The 26,924-nt window shown below is 43.1% G+C and overlaps 1 protein-coding gene across 2 annotated transcripts in view; it reads right to left on the bottom strand.

Moving 5' to 3' along the window:
- The window catches only part of itpkcb (inositol-trisphosphate 3-kinase Cb), a 215,559-nt gene that overhangs the window by 170,299 nt on the left and 18,336 nt on the right, over window positions 1-26,924 (bottom strand). The window contains exon 1 of one of the 2 annotated variants that reach the window (XM_039768130.1): window positions 9,708-9,808. The exons of the other annotated variant lie outside the window; for it this stretch is intronic. The gene's annotated coding sequence lies outside the window, so the exon portion shown is untranslated. Of the gene's footprint in view, window positions 1-9,707; window positions 9,809-26,924 lie in introns of those variants that run through there. 2 annotated transcript variants of the gene reach the window in all.

The raw sequence follows: 26,924 nt of genomic DNA, 5'->3' as shown, positions 1-26,924 counted from the left end.
TTTATACAGTGTCACACACTTGCACGTGGGAGGCAGCTAACGGGCTTGAATGGTTGTAATTACATGCCAGACCAGGGGGTGGCAGTGTTCACTGTTACCCTTTCTCTCTTTCCTCTGAAGACCAACTGCAGGAAATCCAGCCTGAGCCTAAGGACATCACTTCCTCCAGGCCTTCTGTATAAACTCCATCTTACTCTGTTACTTCACTCAGGTTATGGACTCCAGTCTATAAGGACCTACATTTTTGACAATTCATTGCTCGCTTCCACATATACGGGATGGCTACCACAAACCCTTCCCTGTGGGAGACTTTCTTTATATTTTAAACTTTTACAGCAAGCTCACCTTGTGGACCTTGTGACTAAAGCTAGCAGGTAGTAGTTGGGCTGGCTTAGTTAAAGTGAGCATCTCCTGAGAAAGTTAGTGTAGGTTCTGGTCTACTTTAAGGGCTTATTTTGGAGGCCTCAAACACCCTTTTGCCACCTCTGGAACCCTTTCTCCAAACACCAGTAAACAACAAACTATAGAGATTCAGGTAATTATTCTGTTATCACCATCAGGATTGCAGCACTTTAGCCAGCTAAGCAAGCAACATGCGACGCACCCCATCCCACCAGAGTGGCAACTGGCAACCTGATGAAACACGCATCCTATGACCGACTCCCACCAACACACAAGAGACATGACCTCTTCCCCTATATATATATATTATATATATATATATATATATACACTCACATATACACTCACCTAAAGGATTATTAGGAACACCTGTTCAATTTCTCATTAATGCAATTATCTAATCAACCAATCACATGGCAGTTGCTTCAATGCATTTAGGGGTGTGGTCCTGGTCAAGACAATCTCCTGAACTCCAAACTGAATGTCAGAATGGGAAAGAAAGGGGATTTAAGCAATTTTGAGCGTGGCATGGTTGTTGGTGCCAGATGGGCCGGTCTGAGTATTTCACAATCTGCTCAGTTACTGGGATTTTCACGCACAACCATTTCTAGGGTTTACAAAGAATGGTGTGAAAAGGGAAAAACATCCAGTATGCGAAAATGCCTTGTTGATGCTAGAGGTCAGAGGAGAATGGGTCGACTGATTCAAGCTGATAGAAGAGCAAGTTTGACTGAAATAACCAGTCGTTACAACCGAGGTATGCAGCAAAGCATTTGTGAAGCCACAACACGCACAACCTTGAGAAGACCTCACCAGGTACCACTCATCTCCATTACGAATAGGAAAAAGAGGCTACAATTTGCACAAGCTCACCAAAATTGGACAGTTGAAGACTGGAAAAATGTTGCCTGTCTGATGAGTCTCGATTTCTGTTGAGACATTCAAATGGTAGAGTAAGAATTTGGCGTAAACAGAATGAGAACATGGATCCATCATGCCTTGTTACCACTGTGCAGGCTGGTGGTGGTGGTGTAATGGTGTGGCACACTTTAGGCCCCTCAGTACCAATTGGGCATCGTTTAAATGCCACGGCTACCTGAGCATTGTTTCTGACCATGTCCATCCCTTCATGACCACCATGTACCCATCCTCGGATGGCTACTTCCAGCAGGATAATGCACCATGTCACAAAGCTCGAATCATTTCAAATTGGTTTCTTGAACACGACAATGAGTTCACTGTACTAAAATGGCCCCCACAGTCACCAGATCTCAACCCAATAGAGCATCTTTGGGATGTGGTGGAACGGGAGCTTCATGCCCTGGATGTGCATCCCACAAATCTCCATCAACTGCAAGATGCTATCCTATCAATATGGGCCAACATTTCTAAAGAATGCTTTCAGCACCTTGTTGAATCAATGCCACGTAGAATTAAGGCAGTTCTGAAGGCGATAGGGGGCCAAACACCATATTAGTATGGTGGTCCTAATAATCCTTTAGGTGAGTGTATATATACACATATACATACACATACACATATAAATACACAAACATATAAATATTTACATATACATACAATAAATATACATATACATATATATGTTGTAAGAGCCAGCCCCGCCGCAGACAGACAGATACCATTCTTAAGTCCACCACACACTGTTTATTGACAATATTTACACTGATGTAAAGTCCCGCACAGCACACAGTGCTCCAGCACCAAACACCCTTTTCTTGGGCCTCTCAATGGTCCCCTTAGGACCACCTTCTCTTCCCACTCCGAAGCCTTGTTCTCTTCCACCCGACTCTTGCTGCTCGATTGTTGGAAGACAACCCCTTTTATGCTCACCTGGATATGCCCCAGGTGCCCGTTGATGAACCTCAGCCGGCACTTGAAGTGCCACACGAGTACCCGGAAGCACTCCGGGTGACCCTGATATTCCTTCCGCCAGCACATCCTGGTGCTAATTACCCTAATTGTAATTCAAAGCCCTGCCATAATGGATCCCAAAAGTTCCAACCACATGAAGGTTCAAGAAAGAACCTTCACTTATTTAGATCCATAACAGGCTCCATGCAGTGGATAAACATGAAGAGGCGGTTACAGAGTTGTGAAGTACCAATGGCTCCTGACGTTAAAAGGACTCTCACCCCTCACAATCACACAGACAAAATTCAGGTTTTCTTAGTCTGTTAGTGTCCTGCTAGGTAGCCTACCATACACTATACGATTTCAATTTGTTTTTCTTCATATTTGGATGTTTCAAAGCACAAAGAAACCAACTTCATATTCAGAGAAGCCTTCCCAGAATAAAATGGTGCTTTGTCAAGCAAAGATTCCACAAGGAAACCACACAAACCTGGTAAAAAAAACCATAAAGTGCCATTAAAGAACCAGGATTTCTAAGAGTGTAGCTTTTAATTGTGATCTGTAGTGAGAGTCGACAGCATGTTGAGATGAACCTGGAGAGGTGAAGGTACACACTGGAGAGGAGCAGAATGAGAGTCAGAAGGAGTAACAGAGGGTACAGGTGTGTGAATCAGAGGGAAGATGGTGGAAGTGTGTGACTGCAAGGAGCTGTGACGATGCGGGTTCGTAGCACTCTTCCATCATCTGTTTGGGAGCTCTGAACCCGACACCGTCGGTAATGTTACCGATGAGTATGGCAGTGAGGCACAACAAATGGAGCAAGGGGATGGTGTAAAAAAAGTGCCAAGTACTTTTATTATAAACATCAACAAAAACAAAGTGTCCAAATAAATAAAGTGCAGTGCCTCCAAAGTCATTAAATAAATAATCCATAAAAACAAGTGTTATTGTGGAGGTTAAAAATACAATAAAATGGGTGAAAGGTGGAGGTAAAAACCATAGAAAAGTATCTGTAAGAGTGAAGGGGAAGGTCTATAAAACTATAGTGAGACCTGCTGTGTTGTATGATTTCGAGACAGTGAGAAAAAGACAATAGGAAGAGATGCTACGATATTCACTAAGACTAATGAGGGTAGACAGGATTGGGAATGAGCAGATTAGAGGGACAACACAAATACGACAGTCTGGTGACCAAGTGAGAAAGCTCAATTGAGATGGTTTGCACACATGAAGAGGGGAGATGAGGAAGAATATTGAGTATACAAACACCAGGGAAGAGGAAAAGAGGAAGACCAAAGAGGAGATTTATGTATGTGGTGAGAGGGGACATGAAGTCGGTGTGGCAGAAAAATGGTGTAAAATATAGGAAAAGATGGACACAGATGATCTGCTGAAACAAGAAGAAAGAATTCTGAAGAGTGTAGGTATGTCCTCAGTGATCTGCAGAGCACTAATGAGGGGTGGCTTTCCATTTCACACACTCACACTAATAAAATATCCTGCACCCGCTGGGCTGACCAGTTTCACCACAGACCCCAGATATGTTCCACCATACTCATGTCTGAATAATGACCAGTGCACTAGCTGTATTGTTTTATTTCTTTTGCTATTTTCTGGCAACCCAATGTGCCAATTAAATAGGGTTCGCCCTGTGGTGTCCACAACACTTTATCTTCTCTTTGATCTTTTCTCATATATATATATATATATATATATATATATATATATATATATATATGAGCTAGGGTAAGGACAGTTCTGAGACACACCAGGATGTGGCAGAGTGCACTGACTCTTTTTCTTCCTTGCCTGCAGGCCAATCCCGGGAGATTCTGCCTGGCTCTCCTGACGTCACTTCCGGGACCGAGCCTATCGAAGGAGACCTTGCCGGCTCCGTCCCCTGTGATGTCACGTCCAGGCTCGAACCAATGGCTGAAGATCTCAATGAGCCCGACCCCTATGATCTCACTTTCTGTCTTCCCCTTTAAAAACCTCCTCCTTTTCCCTTTGCCCTCAGTTCTGTATTGGACTCGGTTTTGTTCACAGCAGTGCTATCATTTGAAAAGAATGCTTTGCAGCCAGGAAAACAAATTATACGGGTGGCTGCCCCAAACCTTGCTTTGTCTCATCGTGGCTTTTGTGACAATATATATATATATATTATGTTAACACTAATGGTACTGTTATGTATATACTTATATACAATTTATGTGCCACACATGGTGCATGTGTTGAACATGATGGGGAACAGGTTGATGTTGCACATATTAAGTATGTTAACATAATTTTGACTCACCCTGTATAAATTAAAAAAAGACCCAGCTAGTTCTGGCCTTCTGGTAAGGTGAGGTGAGGTCAGGTTGAGGAGCATGCACAGGTACAGCGCATTGTCACACCCATCACATGACGAAACACCTCAGGATCCTGGTTGGTCCAGTCCCACCTCCCGGAAATGACCCGCTATCTTCCACAGCCAGGTGTTACATGGACGTCCCCTTGGCCTGGTCCAGTCGCTTGGCTCAACAATTGGGATCCTGTGAGTTTGATCACCCTCACGGAATCGCACCACATGGCTGTAGTGCTGTAACTGACGCTCCCTCTCAATGTGCCTCATTTGGGACTCCAAGAGCAACCACTCATTCAACACAAAGTCAAACCAGTGGTACACCCAAGGTTTCTCCAAAGAGACACAGTACCAATAGAGTCCAGTCTTTGTCTCAGGTCACTGGATAGTGTCCAAGTCTCACAATCGTATAGCAAGGCAGGAAACACCAGTACAGTGATCCTTCACTATATCACGCTTCGACTTTTGCGGCTTCACTCTATCGCGGATTTTAAATGTAAGCATATCTAAATATATATCACGGATTTTTCGCTGGTTCGTGGATTTCTGCGGACAATGGGTCTTTTAATTTATGGTACATGCTTCCTCAGTTGCTTTGCCCAGTTGATTTCATACAAGGGACGCTATTGCAAGATGGCTGAGAAGTTACCCAATCAGAGCACGTATACTTGAAAGCCCAAACAGCACGTATTGATTTTTAATTGTTTGCTTTTCTCTGCCTCTCTCTCTCTCTCTCTCTGACATTCTCTGCTCCTGACAGAGGGGCTGTGAGCAGAGGGGCTGTTTACACAGTGGCTGTTTGCTTAGAGGATACGGACGCCCCTCTAATAAATGCTGAAAGACTACCTTGACATTGCTGTCTTCCTTGTAGCTGCTTTGTCCAGTGGTGTCTTGCATACTTAAAAGCCCTATTGATTTTTGATTGTTTGCTTTACTCGCTCTCTCTGACATTCTCTGCTCCTGACGGAGCTCCTTTGAAGAGAAGATATATTTGTATTCTTTTAATTGTGAGATGGAACTGTCATCTCTGTCTTGTAATGGAGCACAGTTTAAACATTTGACTAAAGGGTGTTATTTAATGTCTAGAGGGCTCTAATAATGTTAGAAAATGTATTTAGAAGGTTGTAAACAGGTTTTCTATGCTCTAACTGCAAAAATATTCGATTTATAAATAAAGAATCCTACTTCGTGAAAATTCATTTATCGCGGCAGAGTCTGGAACGGATTAACTGCGATAAACGATGGTTGACTGTAATCAAAAGATTTTGACCTCATGTATAAATGGTACATATGTACAAACATGTTGCGTACACCTGTTTCCACGGTCAAATCGTAATGTATAAAATCTAAGCTTGGTGTAAAGCCACGCACATTTTCACGCTCGCTGAAACCCTCGCATACGCAAGTTCTGCGCTCGGTTTTGCAAACTGGCGACACCCAGCATCAAAGCAGTGCTTTTGTTCCACAGTGTTTTCCCTTTATTTTTTAGATCCACATTCCTGACGTGGCTTTATAAATACAGTGATCCCTCGCTACATCACGCTTTGACTTTCGCGGCTTCACTCTATCGCGATTTTTTCTCATACACGCTTACATCACTACGCATGCGCTTTCTGAGAACTTTTATCTAAGCCCCACGATGGCTCCTAAACGTGCTGCTTTTTCTAAGCCTTCTGACAATAAAACTAAGCACCGGAGGAAGATGCTTACTATCCAGGAGAAAGTGAAACTCTTGGATATGATCAAAGATGGCAATACCCTACAAAAGCCTCCTCACGCATGTGAAAAGACAGCGCCAGCAACTGCCTATCAAGATGTTCTTCAGCCACGCACCCAGACACCCACTGCCTACTCCTAGTACTCCTTCAGCAGAAAAAGATCAGATAGATAGATAGATAGATAGATACTGCACCACCTGAAGACTCTCCTAATGAGGTCGTGCCTTCATAGGTTAGTGGTTGTGTGTAAGAACTGTGTGTGTGTAATTAAATGTACAGTACAATAATCTACTATATAAAAGCGGTTGGGATTGTCCTTCCGTCCCGTGAGTGCAAAGCGTAGTGGTATTCCGCTTATCACAGACTTACTACATGCGGCTTGCGGTACGAAGCGATGCGATGTGAGCAGAGTTCTGGTGCTCTCATCGTTCCCTTGCTTTTGTGCGATGCGCTGGAAAAATACACGAAATTATGTCTCTGGAAATAATTAATGTTGATGGAGTACAAATGCCTCACCGCGTAGTAAATATCAGGGGAGATGGTGCTTGCTTATTCTCATTTAGTGCATGAAACTCCATCTTTAGCGGTACAGATTCGGGCTGACATTGTACGACTTTGGACAGGCACTTGAGGGGATAAAAAAACTTTTCGGGAGATGTTATGAATGGGCACTTTGATGTTCTCATTCCCTACACTTACATGCCTGATGTACACATTGAGCGCACAAAAATTGAGCATAAAAGTCGGTCGCATTAAAAGGCGGGTGAGCCTAGTAATAATATGATATTTGTAACGTCTAATATGTCTTATGTTCTCTTATTTTGGGTATTACGAGTGTAATTTTGACTAAAGGGTGTTATTTCATGTCTAGAGGGCTCTAATAATGTTAAAAAATGTATTTAGAAGGTTGTGAACAGGTTTTCTATAATCTAACTGCGAAAATATGCGATTTATAAATAAAGAATCCTACTTCGCGAAAATTCATTTATCACGGTAGAGTCTGGAACGGATTAACCGTGATAAACGAGGGTTCACTGTACACTGAAATTAACTGCATACTGTTTATTAGTAAACAGGCATCTGATTGTAATTAACCTGTGACAATATAATTGTCCATGGAATAGCCAAACTATTCCAAATACCATGGCTGCTTTAGCATTGTTACTCTCACTGCACCTACTTCTTCTTCTCTCAGCGGATCATCTTTTTCCATATTACTCTCACTGCATCTGTATCTACAGCAGCTGATCAGAAAGAGAATTATCGGTATACAGCATCAAGCACACGCTGCCTCAGCCATGCTGTCTATTGAACTGCTCTCACACAACAAACGATTCAGAGCCTTTCCTGTACGAACCTCGCAGTTCAGAAACAGTTTCATCTCGAGAACTATAAACGCACTCCATCAGTCCATCAAGTGCTCCTTGTAGAACTGTCTGTACTTATAAGTGTAATGCAAGTTTACAGTGAGGTGATTGTACTTATAATAAATAGTGGACAACCTGAGCCACTTTATAAAGTGCATATTTACATACGATGACGATATCATTTTTAAGAAGAAATGCAGCAAAATATGTTTGTTACATTATACAGATAAAATGTTAACATCATTTATATTGTTAATAATTAAACATGTGAGGACATGGTGTTGCTGCGCTAGCAAGGAGATGGCGTTCCGTTCACAGATTGTTCCTGCCACGTGCTGTATTCTTGCTGGCACTGGTGTGACACTGGAAGAATAGAAGGACAGAATAACTAAACACATGCTACGAAGTTATTTCAATGTTCCTTAAAAGTTTTGAAGAATCGGCGTTCTCAGCTTACAGATGGCTTTACGTCTATTACAGAGCTGATTGTGTGGCGATTGGGTACTTGGAGAATGAAAAGGAAGGACAGGAATTGGAGGTTAGTACGTTTGAAAGAGACAGTACTGCTACAATAAATTATTTCATCGAAGGTCGCGCACGCCGCAGCAAGCATCTTGCATGAGACATGAACAATCACTGCGCCACCGTGTTCCCATGTTTAATACATGCTTTAATTGAGATGATATGAATATTGAAACGATATCAAGTATACAACTCAGTATTTTAATTAATCAGAGAGCTGTAATATCACGAATGTAATGGATTCTGTGTCCTGTCGGAGGTAGAGAAAGCCTGTTTAAAAAGCACGTAGTGATTTACACACGGAGCACATAGAAGATCAAATACAAAACAAAGCATTTAACGTGCTACTTTAGTTACGATGGGATTGAGAAACTAGTAAATTAAACTATTTTAAGTTGAAGTTTATGATGTTCTACTTTAATGACAAAATAAACTACGTGATTAAAGTGGAAATTTAGAGATTAAAGTTGACATTTCGTGCTTTTTTCCCCACTGTGTGCCTATTTCTTTTTTTTCTTTTCTCTGTACCCTAATAAGCTTTCATATGACGATCAGCCTTTTCACGGCGACTTTGATATCTGACAACATCTTTTTTATTTCGGGCACTGTACGACTTTGTGAACTTGAGCTTTCGAGTTTCTCCGACACGCTATGTCACTCGATCAACTTCCTTTTGTTGTTTATACCGCTGTTTAAACCAACAAATAGTACGTTTTTCTTTGCCTCCACTTGATATTCTCTGAAATTTTTCTATTTCCCCCCATGCTTTTGCCATTGTCTTTTTCAGAACGCTGAGCTTAAGGGCTATTTATATTGATTTGCATATTCAAAGAGGCGTAATTCTGGGAGGAGTTGGGGAGTGGCAGCAGGCGTATGCACGTGCGTTACTCTGCAAACTAACCAGGATTAATGGAGCTGATGAACGTGGAAATTGGTGATTTATGCAGCTGGATTTTTTTGTGCATATGAACATTTCCGCTTTTGTCCGTATGCCATGTTTTAGTGTGAATTCTACGCACGCCGTTATGCATGAGCCCCTTGGACCTTCGTCCTTTTGCAGAGATATCGAGAGCGCCACACACCCCTTTCCAGCGACCTCATGACCCCCCAAGCTCTCCCAATCCATCACCAGAGACATGAATGATAAGTAAACCTCTCAATGCAGTCGACACTCTTTCCACAGACACACACACTGCTGATGGCTGTGCCTAGGAGGTCGTTAAAGGTCTGATCTTGGGTTTTATCCGGAATATGCCAACAGAATACACTCTAACCCACCAAGACTTAAAACTTGTGGTTAGCATGCCCAGTAGATGCACAAATAAACAAATCTATATTATAACAAAGAAAGATTAGAAAGTCCAAGAGACTTAGGCACAATGTGAACTTCAATAAAACAATCCTAGTTTTGCCAGTGTATGAACAGAAACACCTTAATTAATAAAAGTTAGTATGGCACGAAATCAAAGACGTAATGCTTACCAAGCATGAGTTGAAGAGAACGGGCAGCGGCCCAGTAGGACGTCTCAGCTAACTCCTACACATCCCTTGAGGACTCTGCTTCTGGAGTTTGCTCTCCTCTGTTCACACAGAGCCGCTGCTACACCAAGAGGCGGGCTGCTTTCTTTCTCTTTCTGTCTTTTTTTTTTTGAAAACAACCCAGCCCACCTTGTAGGTGTTTCCTTCAGAGCACAGAATGAAGACTCAGGGTACTCAGGTTCTCTTGATCCTCTGCGATTTTTCCATGCTGTAAAATCTGCACCCGGGCAGAGTAAGGGGTTCGAAATGGTGGACACTTCGACGCCTGCCTGTCACATAATCGTTAAGCTATGCTGGCAGCATTAAAAAAGAAAGCCAAAGGAAACAGAGAGGAGAGGACCCAGTGGCGCCCGAAGATCAGTGAGTAACGAGCCAAGAAGCAGCACTTGAGCACTCCGAGTTCGACCTCCGATCAGCTGGGAGGAAGTCGCAGCTCTCAAGAAAGAGCAAACCTCCTGTTCTCTGTACATGTCATTGATTCTTCTCTAAATCGCACTTCTCAGTTTTACGTGGTGAAAGGGCACAGCAGTGTGTAGGAACGAGCTTCCGACTTTCTGAGAAAAAGTCAAGTATCGCTTTGGTTTCACATTCACGCAGCAGACTCATTAGAGCTGACACAACCAGACACGTGCAGGCTGCTGACACTCACAGGGGGACAATAAACAAATTTATAATTGTCTCTGTAATGGAATACACAGCCCAAATAGGCCTCCTTACACCCTCAAGTTGGACAAAGTGTGTTCTGATCACAAGTGGAGAAGTCCATTAATGATCACAAATGATCATCCATTCTCCCGTTTCCTCAAGAAACCTTGGGTTGTAGGAGGTCAAAACAAAAACAAGAGCCAAACCCGGGCTGAACACCAGTCCATTACAAAGCCCCCTCACTTCCAAACAGCTGCTTTTCTCTGATTCTTTTAACCTGCATGCCTTTGGGAGGCGGGTGGAAAGCGGATCACCTGAGGAAATGCTACAAGGACATGGGGAGATGGCGAAAATGCCACGCAGTCGCTGAGTAACAGGCTGGAATCAAAATCTGCTACAACAGGGAGGGGTTCTTGAAAGTTTTCATCCAAGGATTACATCTTGCCTGAAGAAGGGGCCCAAGTTGCCTCGAAAGCTTGCATATTGTAATCTTTTTAGTTAGCCAATAAAAGGTGTCATTTTGCTTGGCTTTTCTCTACATCCAAGGACACAAATAAGAAAATCGACCCAACAAGAGGATCGTCATCACCACAATGACAGCGGTGCCATACACAAATAACAAAGGGACATATAATGAAAAACAGTAAAACATCTTGGGTTCCATTCAAGCACATTTCTCACATGAATATATGGGTAATAAAACAATCAGCATCAATCAAATCAGGGAGTCGACTCCTGAGGCATATCAATGTCACATCATATTCTGGTCATATCACTCATGGGGCCAGAGAAGGTACAAAGTCATGTCATTTTGTAACCCTCTTAATCCAGTTTTTCCCAGCTAGTATAGGGTGCAAGGCAGGAACAAACCCACACTAGTTAGGCCAACTTAGTGTCTCACTAATTCATAAGGTTTCTTCTTCCTCCATCTTCTTTATCTTCCTCTTTTCCTATTTCTATGTGGGTTTGATGTGCTTGATTGACTTTCTCCACAGAGCTCAGTCCTGCAGAGTCAAGTCCTTTTCCTTCAGATCTTCTTTTACTTTGTCCATAAACCTCCACTCACTTTGGTCTCCCTCACTTTCTCTTCCTCTGGACTTCCATTCCCATCAGTCTTTTGCCCACACCTTCATTGTCCCTCCTCATCACTTGTCCATATCACTTTCCTGTCCTTTCTTAGATTTCTCTCCCACTTTTCTTGCACCTTTGATTGTCTTATTTCTTATTCTGTCCTTCTTTGTAGCTCCACACATCCATCTGAATGTTCTCATTTTGCCATATCTAACTTCTTCTCCTGCACTCCCTTGACTGTCTATGTCTCATCTCCATGCATCATTGCTGGTCTTACCATTGTCTTTGATCACACAATACTCCTGATACCTTCTTGCAATTGTTCCATCCACACTGCACTCTATGGGTTTTCTCAGCATCTTAATTTCCACATTGGGCTACCACTGATCACAGATATCTAAATGTATCCACTCCTTTCATTAACTCTCCCTGCAGACTAACATCTGAATCCTGATCATCATTAAACTTCATATATTCTGTGCATTCTCTTCCTCTTCATCTCCAACCCTCTATCTTCCACAGCCCTTCTCTGTTCTTCCAACTTCCTCCTTTCTGCTGTTACACAACACAATGTCATCAGCAAAAAGCCAGCATCAGGGGGATTGGTCAACCCAAAACACATCCATACCCAGATCAATGAGGTGAGGACTTAACAAAGATCCCTGGTGCAGACCACCTCTAATTGGGGTCTTGTCTGATACCCCAACGCTGCTTCCTCACTGAGTCCTCACTCCCTCATACACATCCTGGACAATCCTCACACACTTCTCTGGTCCTCCTTTCTCTCTTGACGTGGCACTCTATCATAAGCCTTCTCCAATTCAATAAACACCATGTTCACTCCTTTCTGTTTTTCTCAATGCAAAGACTACATCAGTCATTCCTTTCCCCATCATAAACACAAACTGCTCCTCCCCTATGGTGGTCTCTACCCTGAGCCTTCTCTTTACAACCCAAATTTTCATTGTGTGTGACATCATCTTTATCCCTTTATAAACCTTAAAAAAAATAATTTATTAGACGCAAGGTTTTCTAAATGAGCTCCAACATTAACAATACGTTCTTCTTCAGAAATTATTCATTTGTCATTTAACAATTAAATAAGCCGAGTAAAAATGTAGATAGTCGCATAGTTATTGCTTAAAAAAAGGTCTGCAGTATTTGCATTAGTACAGGTGATTGTTATTGTTATCAATCTTAATAAATCATCAGCAAACTGCCCAGATGGAAATGTTTCATTCTACCGATGGACAATGTGTAGAATATCAAGGGCTCTGCTTCCATATTTTCTGGGGTTCTAATCAGATGAAAAGCCAGAATTTGGAAAATGGGTGAACCTGGAAACGGTTGGGTAGGCAAGAGGCTCAATCACTTGATCAAATATTTGGGGGGGTGGGGGTTCCCGCTTGGAGTTTTGGTTTCGAGTGCCCCCTTGGAGTTTAGAGCGGCTCAATTCATGAATGACTGATCAAAGATCCTATCCCGCTTGGAGTTACACATAGAGGTGTTTGGCCACAGGGTCTAAAGTACCGGAAACGCCTTGCAGACCTGCAATTTTACATAGTGCACTTAAATAGACTGTCGATTTTACATGGAGCACTTAAAATAATAACACCAACAGCGTGACTTTCCAGCAAATTTCAAAAGCAACCTATGTGCTTTCAGTTATTTACTCAACATTGAACGAAATGTCTAATCATTTAAGCAGGTTCAAAATAATGTCTCACAATTTGGGTGGACTTCTGAATGGACTTGGGCCACCCCAGACCCACTGTAGCTTCGCCCCTGGCTCTTACAGTTCTCGATGGTCCAACAAAAAAGTTCCTTTCACTACTAGTAAATTTACCTAACCACTTGGTAATAGTGTTACAAAAAGTACAATAAATGTAATGCAAAATCTCTTAGCACTTCTGTTACAGATTTGTATTTAATATATAGCATAACGGAGAACACGCGATGAGGCACTGACCAGATATTCATGACCACTAAGACTGCATTTAGTGTACAACACTGCCACGGCAATATACTGTACATACCCCCAACCCTTTACATTTTCTCTCCACAATACCCCAAAATTCATCACTGCCTTGTGCCACACCAGTTACTTTAATTTCCACATTTCAAAGTTGTACGGTGGTCCCTTCAGCTCTCCCGTATGTCTGTGTCGTTCCTCCCTCTCCCTCCTCAGTTTTTATGTTTCTTCCCTTTTCAGTCATTTAAAACACAATGAAATCATTGCAGCCTTCAATTCTCCTGTACCCAATGTGAGGTGGTCAGCATTAATTAGTCCCCCTCCTCCTTCTTACGTTCTTCCCTTTTCTCCCCTGGATAGAGCCTTGAGGTTTCACCAAATTTTCAAATGGGCGTGTCCGGTGGTTCTTTAATTGGCCCATGACACCTTGGATGTGGCTTGAAAATAGAACCAGCATCTTGGATGTATCCACCTTCGGCCCCTCCAATCCAAATACCACTCCGCTCTGTCCACCCCTCTTTCACTAGCTAAATTCTGCCATCGCTCAATTATCTTGAACCAAAGCCACCTAATTGCTGTCTCTCTCTCTGCTTGCTGATGTCATCCATTAGCTCCATGTATGTTGGACCTCTAAACCTCAGAACACCTAATTTACACCAAAGTGGACTACCTAGGAATCCACTGCATGATGACCTCCACTGGGAAGTCCCAGGCACTCCAAAAATCTCTCAGGTAGCACACAAAGATTAGAACTTCATATTTCCTGTGGTTACACTAGACCCTGGAGAAGTGGAGATATGCTCTATAGAGAAGAAGAATGATCAGTAGGAACAAAACAGAATACATGTGTGTGAATGAGAGGGTTAGGGTGACAAAAAGTCAGGAGACAGAGCTGGAGGTGGCAGAGTTAAAGATGCTAAGATTTGCATTGGGTGTGATGAGGATGGATAGGATTAGAAATGAGGACATTAGAGGGTCAGCTCAAGGTGGACATTTAGGAGACAAAGTCAGAGAGGAGAGACTGTGTTGGTTTGGACATGTGCAGAGGAGAGATGCTGGGTATATTGGGAAAAGGGTGCTAAGGATAGAGCTGCCAGGGAAGAGGAAAAGAGGAAGGCCTAAAAGGAGGTTTATGGATGTGGTGATTGAGGACATGCAGGTGATGGGTGTGACAGAGCAAGATGACGAGGACAAGAAGATATGTAAGAAGATGATCCGCTGTGGCAATCCCTAACAGGAACAGCTGAAAGGAGAAGAATAAGATTTCATGTGGTTACACTCATGTGTTTCTTCAGTCCACTCCTACCAAAGCAACATCAATTCCAGGAGGACCACCTGTTTCATGGCCTTGGACTAAAAAGGACAATGTCAGGTTGCAGACTTGTGCCGATGATTTCCATGGGAAGTATGAGCTGCCTCTTCAGATGCCACCAGTCAACAGCGGTGGTTAGGATCCCTGTTCTCCTTACATCTTTGCTCACTTTCTCTCCCGGCCTGATGAAGCCACTGAAATGAGGCCCTATGCCCCGTACCTTGCTGTTCTGTCATTTTCTCTCATTCTCCAAGCCTACAGCCAATCATGCCAATACTTGTTGGTGATGCCATCTTCCAACCAAACAGGCTCACTTGGCAGGATGACAGAAGATGTTCCACACAGGCAGGTGCTGCACCCCAGGTTTTCTATCAGTTTCCACCGGTTTAAATTTATTGGTGGGAGCAAAACATCAGAGACAGAACAAAGTAGGAACTTAATGCTACACTCCTCCATGTTACAAAGGTCTTCCCACCCTCATGTGCTGTCCCAACAACTCCATTCGCACTGTTGGTCCATGGCTTCTGCTTTCGAATGCCTTTACGCCTCCTTTGCAGGCCTGATCTCCCACTGCACCCTGGCCTGATGTTCCTCGGATTTAGCATCTTTCCAGTTCGAATGAGTGACGCAGCCCAGCCCTAACCTTCCCAGGTCCCCACAACGTCAGCATGCTGAAGCCACTTTTTCAACACCGTCAAAGCATTTCTAGCTGTTCACCTGCATACACAGAGGATGCCGACATTCACATGATGGATCCTCACTGTCTCACAGCATCATAGCATACCAGACCTTGGTCACTTTAAACTCCTCCACACCCAATGATATTGGCAGCTGCAACACACCTGCTGAGCTGTATAGGCCAATGGTGAAGAAACCTTTAAGAGCAGACAGCCACGTCCTCAGGAAGCCACTGATCGTCCCTTCCAATGTATCCAGAGTAGACAGGGTTACCACGTAAAGAAGTAGTGGCCACAGGGGTCTGAGGAGGACTCCATGCCTTACACTTCGTGCCATATACTCCATGCCCCACGCCTTTTACTTCCCAAGCAAACCGCTCTTCTTCAGGGCCTTCAGTCACCTTCTTCTTCACGCTCTCCATGTCATTCAGGTCAGCTCTGCACCACTTCTCAAGGCTTCTCACGAGGGTCTCACCAATAACAGAAATCATGTCTTCCACAACCTCTCTTGAACACAGCCTCTGGATTTGGAGGGCTTCAACTCCATCCTGGCTGCTTTGGGGAGATCTATCAGGTCTCATTTGAGCATTTCATAGGTTGTGAGGAGCCAGTAGTATCATATGCTTTGTATTTTCATGCCATAAAAATGAAAGTACTCTGTGATGCATCAGCTGCATTTTTTTGAATACTAGCACAATACAAAGTATGTCACTATGCTAAATAGAGGGTGATACATCACTTGCCACAGAATTTGCACTTAGATGCACTGGCTGATTTTACTACACAGTCATGTGGTGACTCATCACAAACATCTCCCATAGATAAAGACATACTGAACTACAATGATTACTGGCAGCACACTCATGAACAACACCAAATTAATGACACCAATTAATGTAAGTTGTAGGCAGACATCGAGCAAATATGCAAACTCGATACACACAGTGAATGACTGGGCCTGGCATTAAACCTGCATCCCTGTTGCAATTAGGCTGAGGTGACCTCCACTGACCAAGTACAATCCCGCTTATTCTTGGTGTTAGAGCCTAAGCAGACAGGATTACAGCTAGATGAAGACCAGTCCATCACAGGCCACATTCACTGGGCACCAAGTAACAGAACTTGTACATTTTTGGAACCCAGAGATAAGCCTATTCTGATACAAGGGGGCTGGTTGGCACATGGAAAATCCATACAAACAGTGAGCAACCAGGCTTGGAATCAGACCTGAGCATCTGGAGCTCCAAGGCTGGGAAATCAGGCCTGGATGTCTGGAGCTCCGAGGCCAAGAATCAAATAAGGGCATCTGGAGCTCTGAGGCTGGGAAATCAGACCTGGGCATCTGGAGCTCTGAGGCGAAGAATCAGACCTGAGCGTCTAGAGCTCAGAGCCAAGAATCAGACCTGGATGTCTGGAGCTCCAAGGCCGGGAAACCGGACCTGAGCATCTGGAGCTCCGAAGACGGGAATCTGACCTGGGCACCTGGAGCTCCGATGCTAAGAATCCGACCTGGGCATCTGGAGCTCCGATGCTAAGAATCCGACCTGGGCATCTGGAGCTCCAATGTTAAGAATCATACTTGAGTTTCTGGAGCTGCGAGGCCGGGAGTCGGACCTGGGTGTCTGGCGCTACTGTACAAGGCTGCAGACTGTATTGACACCATCAACTTAGTTATTTTAATAGAAGCTCAGGGAGTTTGTTGCCTACGCAGAAAGCATGAGTCAACACTCTGCAATCAATCCTGGATGGGCATCAGCTCTCACACAAGGCTTAATTTAAAGTCACCAAATAATATGAACTTTCACAATGAAGTAGGTGTGAAGGTCAACAGGGTGAGGAAGTGCACTGCAGGGCTTTTTTGGGCCACTTGGGAACTGTTTGGGACACCAATGTACCATCTGGGAGCTGATTGGGACCACTGCCTAGACAAAAGGAGCGATCCAGAAATTGGACAGTCTATCCCAGATGGAGTAGTGAAGGTGGTCAAAGGAGGAATTGAGACTATCAGTCTTCCCAGAAATAAGGTAGCAGCAAGGAGCGAATTCCAGGTTACAGTCACATCTAGGTACATCTGGCCAACTGCTGCAGAGTCCCCCATCTACTTTTATATTGTAGTCAGACAGAGGATCCCAGCAGTGGATCATTGAAAGTTGTTTGGAGATAATGGCAGGCATTGCTTTCTTTCGATTTTCCTAGTTTAGTTGCTTCCGTTTTCGGGATTACAATTTTTTTAATTGCTTACTAGGACTTGTTCAGCTTTGATTACCTTTTTAGACATATCCTATTGGCCCCTATTTTTCTGTATTTTATTTTACTTTTATTAAATTAATGCAAGGAATGGAATGTGCCTCACCGAGCCAGAGGTTTTATGGTTCCTCTGTCGTGTAAGGCATTTTTCTACTTTTTATTTTCTTGTATACGAAGTATAGGGAAAGTATTGGAATCGTCCAAAAATTCAATTTGAGATGTTGATGAATCTCGACGTTTTAGACCTCCCCGAGTTCAAAAATACCATTTCTGGAATTATGTCTGTGTGTGTGCATGTAAACACGATAACTTAAGTACACTTTCACTTCAGTCAACCAAATTTTACATACAAGTATTACACACAAAACTGAGATTTCTATCAATTTTTGAGCTTTTTCCACTTCCCGAAAGTGGTACTTTACCTGAAACGTTTCCCAAAAAATATAAAAAATGTGATCATTTCGCATCATATTATGGTAAAGCACCACATTCTAAGCATTTTTTGTCTCTGCATTTTTTCAAACAACAACCGGTTTTTCGAGATAATCGTAATATTCTATTTTGACGTTGAAATGGAAATGCATACATATTTGAGAATGTTTTTGCTTTACCCAAAATGTTGTGTCCAAGTATTACATTGCACACACTACTAAAGTCCCTTGCAACTTTTGACACACTTCCACATACCGAAAGTGGTAATTTACCTGAATTGTTCACCAAAATAAAACTATCATGGAAACTTTTTTATTCATGCAGCAGCAGAGGCCAATTTATTCAACTTTATTTTATAATAATTGTTTAATATATTATTAATTTGATTTGTTGTTCTTTAATGTACATAATATAAAAATATAATCATTGTCTTGCAGTTTCCTCCTCAAATATCCATCCCCACATCTGAGTATATGAGGGGGTTGAGGGGAGACCACTCCCGATTATTTAAAACCAGAGAAGGACCTGGGCAACTCTGTGAGACTTTTAGAAGACCTCACACCCTGTTTCTCCATTACACAACATACGACAGCATGCCATTCATCAAGGGGGGGCCACAGTCACACCAATCAAATTTAGAGTAATCAACGAGTGTGGGAGTCTGTGAAATAAAAGCCCCTGAACATACAGGGAGAACATGCAAACTCCACACCAGCAGCGACCAGGCTGGAGGTCACGCTACCATCCTAGCCAATGTAATTAGAACTTTACTTTAACTATTGCCGAATAGATTTTCAAGAACAGAACAAAAGTTATATATTTCACGTCTCCATGATTCTTTGTTTGAAGAAAAACATTTGAGCAAAATCCTCCCTTAACAAGTTTCCAACTTAATCCCCGTGTTCTTGTTGAACTCACATTGAAGTAACAACTGGAATCCACTGGACTAATTCCCTTCATAATTTTAAAAACTTCAATCCTGTCTCCCGTTAGTCTCGTTTTCCTTAAACTGTAAAGGCTCAGCTCTTTTAATCTTTCCTCATAACTCATCCTCTGTAACCCTATAATCAGCCTAGTCGCTCTTCTCTGGACCTTTTCTAGCGCTGCTATGTCCTTTTTGTAGTCTGGAGACCAAAACTGCACCTAGTACTCCAGATGAGGCCTCACCAGTGTGTTATAAAGTTGTGCAGAACCTCCTGTGACTTGTACTCCTCACATCAAGGCGCTATATAACCTGACATTCTGTTAGCCTTCTAAATGGCTTCTGAACACTGTCTGCCTGTCGAGTCCACTACGATTCCTAAATCCTTCTCATAAGGTGGACTTTTGATTTTCAGACCGCCCATTGTGTATTCAAACCTCACATTTTTACTTCCTATGTGTAATACTTTACATTTACTGACATTAAACTTCATTTGCCGCAAATCTGCCCAAGCCTGTATGCTGTGAATTATCTTCCCAGTCATCTACAAACTTAACCATCTCATTCGATTATATTCTTGTCCAAATCGTGTATTAAAAAGAAGAGCAGCCCCAGAACTGACCCCTGAGGAACACCAATTTCAACATCACCTAATTCTGAAAAAGTTCTCCTCACCAAAACCCTTTGCTTCCTGTGTTTGAGCCAATTTTGAACCCACCTACACACCGTGCTCTGAAATCCCACTTCCTTTAGTTTGATCACTAACCTGCCCCTCTGCTCTACCTTATGAAATGCCTTCTGCAAGTCAAGATAAATAATAACACATGCACTAGTCTTATCCTACTCTTTTGTTGCATCCTCAGAAAATTCCAGCATGTTAGTAAGACATGACCCCCCTAACAGCCTGAAATCGGAATATAAGTTTAATGTCACTGTACTCTGTGCAAATATTTTAAACCTGTTTTTTCTTTTCTTTCTACATGCACAGCTGAGCCAGATTTAGTACAAAGGGGCTCGGCATTTAGAACTGCTAGGCCAAGCATAGGACAAGATAGACAAAGACAAATGGGCAACGTGCACGATTTCTGTGTGACAGAGTCAGCATGAAATTGTATCTTCTCTTTGCCTTGTTTGGAATGGCATGATTTACCTAAGTAAGGGCCTGCACATGGAGAAAGAGTATAAAGCCTTGGAACATTGCCCGGCACACCTTTGAAGCCGACGGACAGATGGGAGATAACGTCATCCGATCCTGAAAATCCTTCCAGCGCAGCGACAAAAATGGCAGACTGTATACATCGAGAGCCCACCTCAGTGATAGTCTTGTCGTTGGCTTCCTCATCTGTAATGCCGCATAAATCGTCATTAAAGAAAGCCAAGTTATTTTCTCTTACGTGATTGCCTTTTAATATTATATCTATATAGTTTCGAGTTACTTAAGACGCCACAATTAAGAAAAAAAGAACTCCAACCAGGGAGCTAGCGCCTCGTAGAGGAAAACACAGCCCACCCCAGATGAACTCATGCTAACTACTCACTAACACCCTTGTTCTTGTCATGTGCTACTCAATCTTTACTATTCCTTCCATTAATTTACATGTGATGTACATTAAACGTACAGGCCTAAAGTTACTTGGATCAGCCTGAATGGCATTTACAGTATATACAAAGGGATAACTTATTCTATTTTCCAGTTCTTAGGAACATCCCCAGTGTGCTGTTTCTTTCTAAAAATATAAAAATATGCATCAAGAGTGTATATTGGCACTGGCTAGCCTCCTTATGTACTTGTGGATAAAATCTGGTGATTTGTTTGATTTCAGCCTATTTAATCTGAACAGCACTTCTCTCTCTCTCTCCCATTTCCAAAGCACTAAGTACCTCCTTAGTAGTCCCTGTTACCTCGGGGAGGTCACCGACTTCTTCACACATATAAACTTCAAGAACGTGCAAGTTCAAAGTGCTTTCTGTTTCACTGTCTGTATATTCCAGCTCACCTTTTCAGATCATTTCAGACACTCTTCATCTCCTCCTTGACCATTCTTTTACTACTTAAATATTGAAAGAATCTCTTTGGGCCATGTCGGCCTCTTCTGAGATATTTCCTTCCAGCTTGTCTTTTAGGATTCGTAATTAGAATATTTTTTTATAAAACATCAGAGAAGAGGCATTCGGCCTACCAAAGCTCGCCAAGTCCTGTCCACTTAATATTTCCAAAATAACATCAAATCAAGTTTTGAAAGTCCCTAAAGTCTTACTGTCTACCACACTACTTGGTCGCTTATTCCAAGTGTCTGTGGTTCTCTACTTGAAGAAAAACGTCCTAATGTTTGTGTGAAGTTTACCCTTAACAAGTTTCCAGCTGTGTCCCCGTGTTCTTGATGAACTCATGTTAAAGTCACCGTCTTGATCCACTGTACCCTTCATAATTTTAAACACTTCAGTCAGGTCTCCTCTTAATCTTCTTTTTCTTAAACTGTAAAGGCTTAGCTCTTTTAATCTTTCCTCATAATTCAACCCCTGTAGCCCAGAATCAGTCTCGTCACTCTTCTCTGGACCTTTTCTACCGCCGCTTTGTCCTTTTTGTAGCCTGGAGGGCAAAACTGCCCCAGTACTCCAGATGAGGCCTCACCAGTGTGTTATAAAGCTTCAGCATCACCTCCTCACATCAGGGTGCTATGTAACTTTACATACGGTTAAGCCTTCTTTTTTCACATTTTATTGAATTTATTAAAATCAAGCAACATTCCATACAAGCAAGTAACATTTTACAAAACTAGTGTCAAGGCAAGTCAACCCTCACCAAACTGTTAGCCTTCTTAATGGCTTTTGAACATAACCTGCAGTTAGTAGTGATGAGTCCACTACAACTCCTAACTTCTTCTCATAAGGTGGATTTTCAAGTTTCAGACCGCCCATTGTGCATTCAAACCTCACATTTTTACTTTATGTGTGTAATACTTTACATTTACCGGCATTAAAATTCTTCTGCCACATGTCTGCCCAAACCTGTATGCTGCCCAGGTCTCTCTGTGATGATTCAATGGATTTTTGATTATCTGTCATTTCACCAGGCTGGGTATCATCTGCACATTTTACCAGCTTGTTCCCTATATTCCTATCCAAATCATTTATAATATCCTTTTTTAACAGTTTCTTTCACATGCCCCACAGTTAGCAAAGGGGTTTTTAGCGTCATATGTCTTATCCGTTAGTTTTTTCCTCTGTAACTTTCTTTTTAGCACATGTTTACCCACCTCAGAGTTTTCTACCTGTGCCACCTCTGTAGGGTCCAGGTGTCACCCCATGCTACCAGTAGTGACACTGACCGTAGCCAAATGCAAAACAAGTGACAAAACATATGAGGAGAGAAAAACGTCAGTGGCCTCCCTCCATCTGTTAAACCATTCATTCCCGTTTTGGGGGCCGACTCATTGTTGCCCCTCTAGTGCCCTTGTTGTTCATTTCATTAACACCAAAGCAGCTGAAACTGATTAACAAGCCCCGCTGCTACTTAACGGAGCAGATCAATAGCCCAGAAGTTTAATCGACTTGATGCTATACCCTCATTAAAAAGGGGTCCTTTAATTTTTCAAGCAGTATATTATTAATTTGATTTGTTGCTATTTGTTCTTTAGTGTACATAATATAACAATATGGGCAGCACGGTGGCTCAGTGGGTAGCGCTGCTGCCTCGCAGTTAGGAGACGCGGGTTCGCTCCCAGGGTCCTCCGTCCGTGGAGTTTGCATGTTCTCCCCGTGTCTGCGTGGGTTTCCTCCCACAGTCCAAAGATATGCAGGTTAGGTGGATTGGCGATCCTTAATTGTCCTGTGTGTGTGCTTGGTGTGTGCCCTGCAGTGGGCTATCGCCCTGCCCGGGGTTTGTTTCCTGCCTTGTGCCCAGTGTTAGCTGGGATTGGCTCCAGCAGACCCCCGTGACCCTGTAGTTAGGATATAGTGGGTTGGATAATGGATGGATGGATATAACAATATAATCATTGTCTCGCAGTTTACTCCTCAAATATCCATCCCCATATCTGAGTATACGAGAAAGTCGAGGGGAGACCGTTCCCGGTTTTTTATATTTTATTATACAGTGAAATATCATCTCCTGTTTTTCTCTTCTTCTGCAGGCGCCCAGCCAGTCCCTCTGAATCTCTTAATCAATTATGACATTCTTGGATGACATCTTGTTTTACTTTCCTGCACTCAGTCTGTGCATTAGGCATTAGCTCTCAGTTGTTTATCCGTTTGGGGGACATGTTGCCCCCCAGCTCTGTCTTCTCTCCCCTCCCGGCCAGGATTTGGGTGTTTTCTTTTTTCTAAGTCATATTTAAACAGAACAGGGCACAGAAAATGGAGCAGGACGGTGTGACTCTTTGTTGGGGCTCATTATGTGGCACGTTTTTAGCTACGTCTTTGCCAGGGTCTCGAAATCGAGTCGCTACTGAGTTGGTAAGGCAGGACCAGCAGGAGTCGAATGTGCATGAAAGAAATTTCTCAGTCAATGAAAGTTTGTTTTAAAAAGCTTTAGTGAAAATTCAAAGCAAAACAGTGCACATAAAAGTAGAGAAAAATGAAATGCAAAAAGGAAGAAAATGTTTCTTTTACAAACTCAGCTTTTTCTTGTTAAACTTCAGTTGCTTGCTGTACTTACAGACTGTGTCATTTCTCTACGGTAAACTTATAGAAGGTGTCACGCATGGGCGACTGCAGATCTCCTTGCTGGCTCACATCAGGTAGGTGGTTACCCGCCGGGTTGAGAGGGGGCGCTGTCACTAATTGTTTCGTCTCCTTTTATCACCGCAGTTCTGTGAAGCCGCCCAGTTATGGAAATTAGCTCCGCCCCTTCCGGTCCTCCCGTTATAAGCAGCCTGACTGCCTCCACTGAGCTGCCTTTTTGGGACCGATACCTGACAAGTTCCGAGCTCCACGGGACACCCGTTATTTGTTGCGAAGGCTAACCAGAGGCCTCATTTTCTTTTGTGTTTTCCCTACGGAGTTATGCCTATTGTTGTCAGAAAGCACTTGTTTAAGTTTAAAGAAGAACAGCAGAGAATTAAATGGGGCAACCCGGCTAGTGTCCCAACCATTCTTCGCTTGTCACGGTTTTGTTTTGCCCTGTGCTTGGCCACCTCACAAAGCTTTACTTAATACGTTTAGTAAGTCCCATACGTATGGCACATTCAGTATGGTGAAAACGATACGTTATAGGATACGGTGCATCCAATAGGACATGCTTTGAAAAAGACGGTCATCCATGCCTTACCAACTGCAAGGCAGAATATAAACTGGCACTAATCTGTAGTCAGTGAGACAAGAAATCATTTGAATATTCCACTTCAATTCACCTTGTAGGGGCTAAAATAAAATCTCCCACTGACTAGGCACTAATATACAGTATACTGTATATGCAAACACTTTAACATAACTAAGGAAATAACCCTAATAATTAACAAATGGTTCTTACAGGGGTCTTGATAAGTAGGGGTGTGGTATAGCAGGTCCACAGCTCATTTAGCAAAGGCCATTTTAAATAAATAATCACCGCTCTTGCGGCGGCTTAGCGATCTGTGGTGTGGGCGTTTCTCACCGAGTGCACAGGTGAGGAACTGCCCACATCCGTGATTGCTCCCGTGGCTAATATGCTACAGCCCCTCGCATTATAAAAAAGAAGCACGAGTTGGTTAGGGGGAAGAAAAAGAACGAAAGAAAAGAGAAGGAAAGAGGATGGAGGTTACTTGGAGCAAACGAGGAAGCAGGACGGTGCGAGAGAGAGAGAGACACACGTAGCATGTGGGTGAGCGAGCAAACATGGAAGCTGCATGGAAACCTGGTTGTTAGGCCTACACCCAGGAGTTGAAGTAGAAGTCGCTCCTGCTGAGCGATCATGTAGCGGGAGTGACCAGGGGATGGCGACGAGCCACAGAAGGCCGGAAAGACAGCAGAAGTTGGGAGGCTTGGTGGTGGAGTCCCCAACGTGAGTGACCTGGCCATTGGTGGAAATGAAGTCTCAGGGACTGGGATGAGTGCCAGACCGAAGCCAGGGATCGGGAGGTCTCCAGTCTTGTTTGAATGTGTAATGGAAAAAGGGCAGCTGCAGAGAGAGTCTCGCCTGCCGCCAAACCCAAGCGGAATAAGCAGGTGAGACGCTAGCCCAGAAGAAGCACCGGGCTTGTTGTTGTTGATTTTAAAAGACTTCTTCCAAAGAAACATTTTAACCTCTGGTTTTAGGGATTGTTTTTTCTATTCATTGATTTTACCTCCACGTTCCTTTTTATGGATTATTTATTGAATTTTTGAAGCACTGCACTTTATGGACACTTTGTTTTTGTTTTGATTGTCTTTTAAATAAAAGCACCGTTTCAGTTTTTATCATCCTCTTGCTTAATTGTTGCCTTCACTGACTAGCTCACTCGGTAACATTATTGACGGTGTTGGGTTCAAGGGCTCCCAAACAGATGGGAGTGTGGAGCCAGAACCCGCATCGTCACAAGGGGTTATAGGCTTGTCAAAGCACATCTAAAGGGGGCAAAGTCTGCTCTGGCAGCATCAGGTGCAGGACAACATCAACGCCTGAGAAGGATGCCAGTCCACTGCAGGGCATATTCAGTCATAACATAACATGATACTATATTATAAAACCCCCTTACTCCAATTTAGGGCTGTAGGGGGGCACAGTGTATCTTAGTATTATAAAGGGCAAGGAAGGAATCAACCCGGGACACCAGAGCTCATTCACACACACACTCTCAACTAATTCTAAAACTCCCAATTACCCTGAAAAGCACAATTTTGCAGGGGCGGGAGTACCCATAGAAAACCCTCTCGATCACAAGGGGACTGTGCAAAATACACATAGACAGCAATCAGGTGCAGGTGTCAAACCCAGGATGCTGAAGCCACGAAAATCGTGGACATTAATGACTACACCACAATATGAAACAACACAACACATGAGCTTTACTTTTAAGACAGTTTGGCAAACTGGAGCATAGATAGACAGATGGTGAAATAGGGAGGAAAGGCACTATATGACAGACAGACAGACAGACAGACAGATATATAGATAGATGGATGGATGACCGGAGCCCTTGCCTGGCCAAGACGCCCCTGTAATGGAAGGACCGGGGGAGAGGACATATTCAGAGCAACGCAAGAGGGCAAATTCCATGGCTTAACCACCAGGGGGCGCCTGGACAGTTCCGTAGCCCTGGACTGCAGCACTTGCTTCCAGAAGAGGCTCCGGGTGCACCTGGTGCACTATAAAAGTGGCCAACCTCACTTCGGTCGGGGAGCCAGAGTCTGGAGGTGGTGGACAAAGCTTTCGTGGAGAGGAGTGGAGGTGGCAGAGCAAAAAGAGAGAAAGGGAGAAGAGAAAGAGAGAGAGAGAAAGGACTGAGCAGTATTGCTATAGATTAGAGTGTTGTGTTGTGCTTGTGGGAAACGGGGAAGGCTGTTTCCCCTTTTGTGCTCCACAGATCCTCATGTTATTTTCACAGCCTTTTTATTAAGAATCAATCTTTACTTTATTATAGACTCTATGTGGCCCTCTGCTTTACTAGCTGGTGCTTCTTGACAGTATTTCCCCCTCTAGTGGCCATTTTTGTAACCATTAGGGATTTACGCGCTTTGGGACTTTTGAGTATAATAGCAATGTGGTGTAAGGCAGGAACCATCCCTAGACGGGCCACCACTATGAGGATAAAACAATGCATTAAAATAATATTATGAGACTTTATATGCTTACTGTATATACAGAAGGAAACATAATAAAAAAAAAAGGTATTTAGACATGATAATAATAACAGGGAGCAGGTTAAGGAGACCCTGGAGAGGTGGAGATATGCTGTAGAGAGGAGAGGAATGAAGGTCAGTAGGA

This window comes from Polypterus senegalus, chromosome 11, assembly GCF_016835505.1.
Source record: "Polypterus senegalus isolate Bchr_013 chromosome 11, ASM1683550v1, whole genome shotgun sequence".
Lineage (NCBI taxonomy): Eukaryota > Metazoa > Chordata > Cladistia > Polypteriformes > Polypteridae > Polypterus > Polypterus senegalus.
The sequence above is the reverse complement of the archived record's forward strand: the minus strand, read 5'-3'. Positions and strand labels throughout refer to the sequence as shown.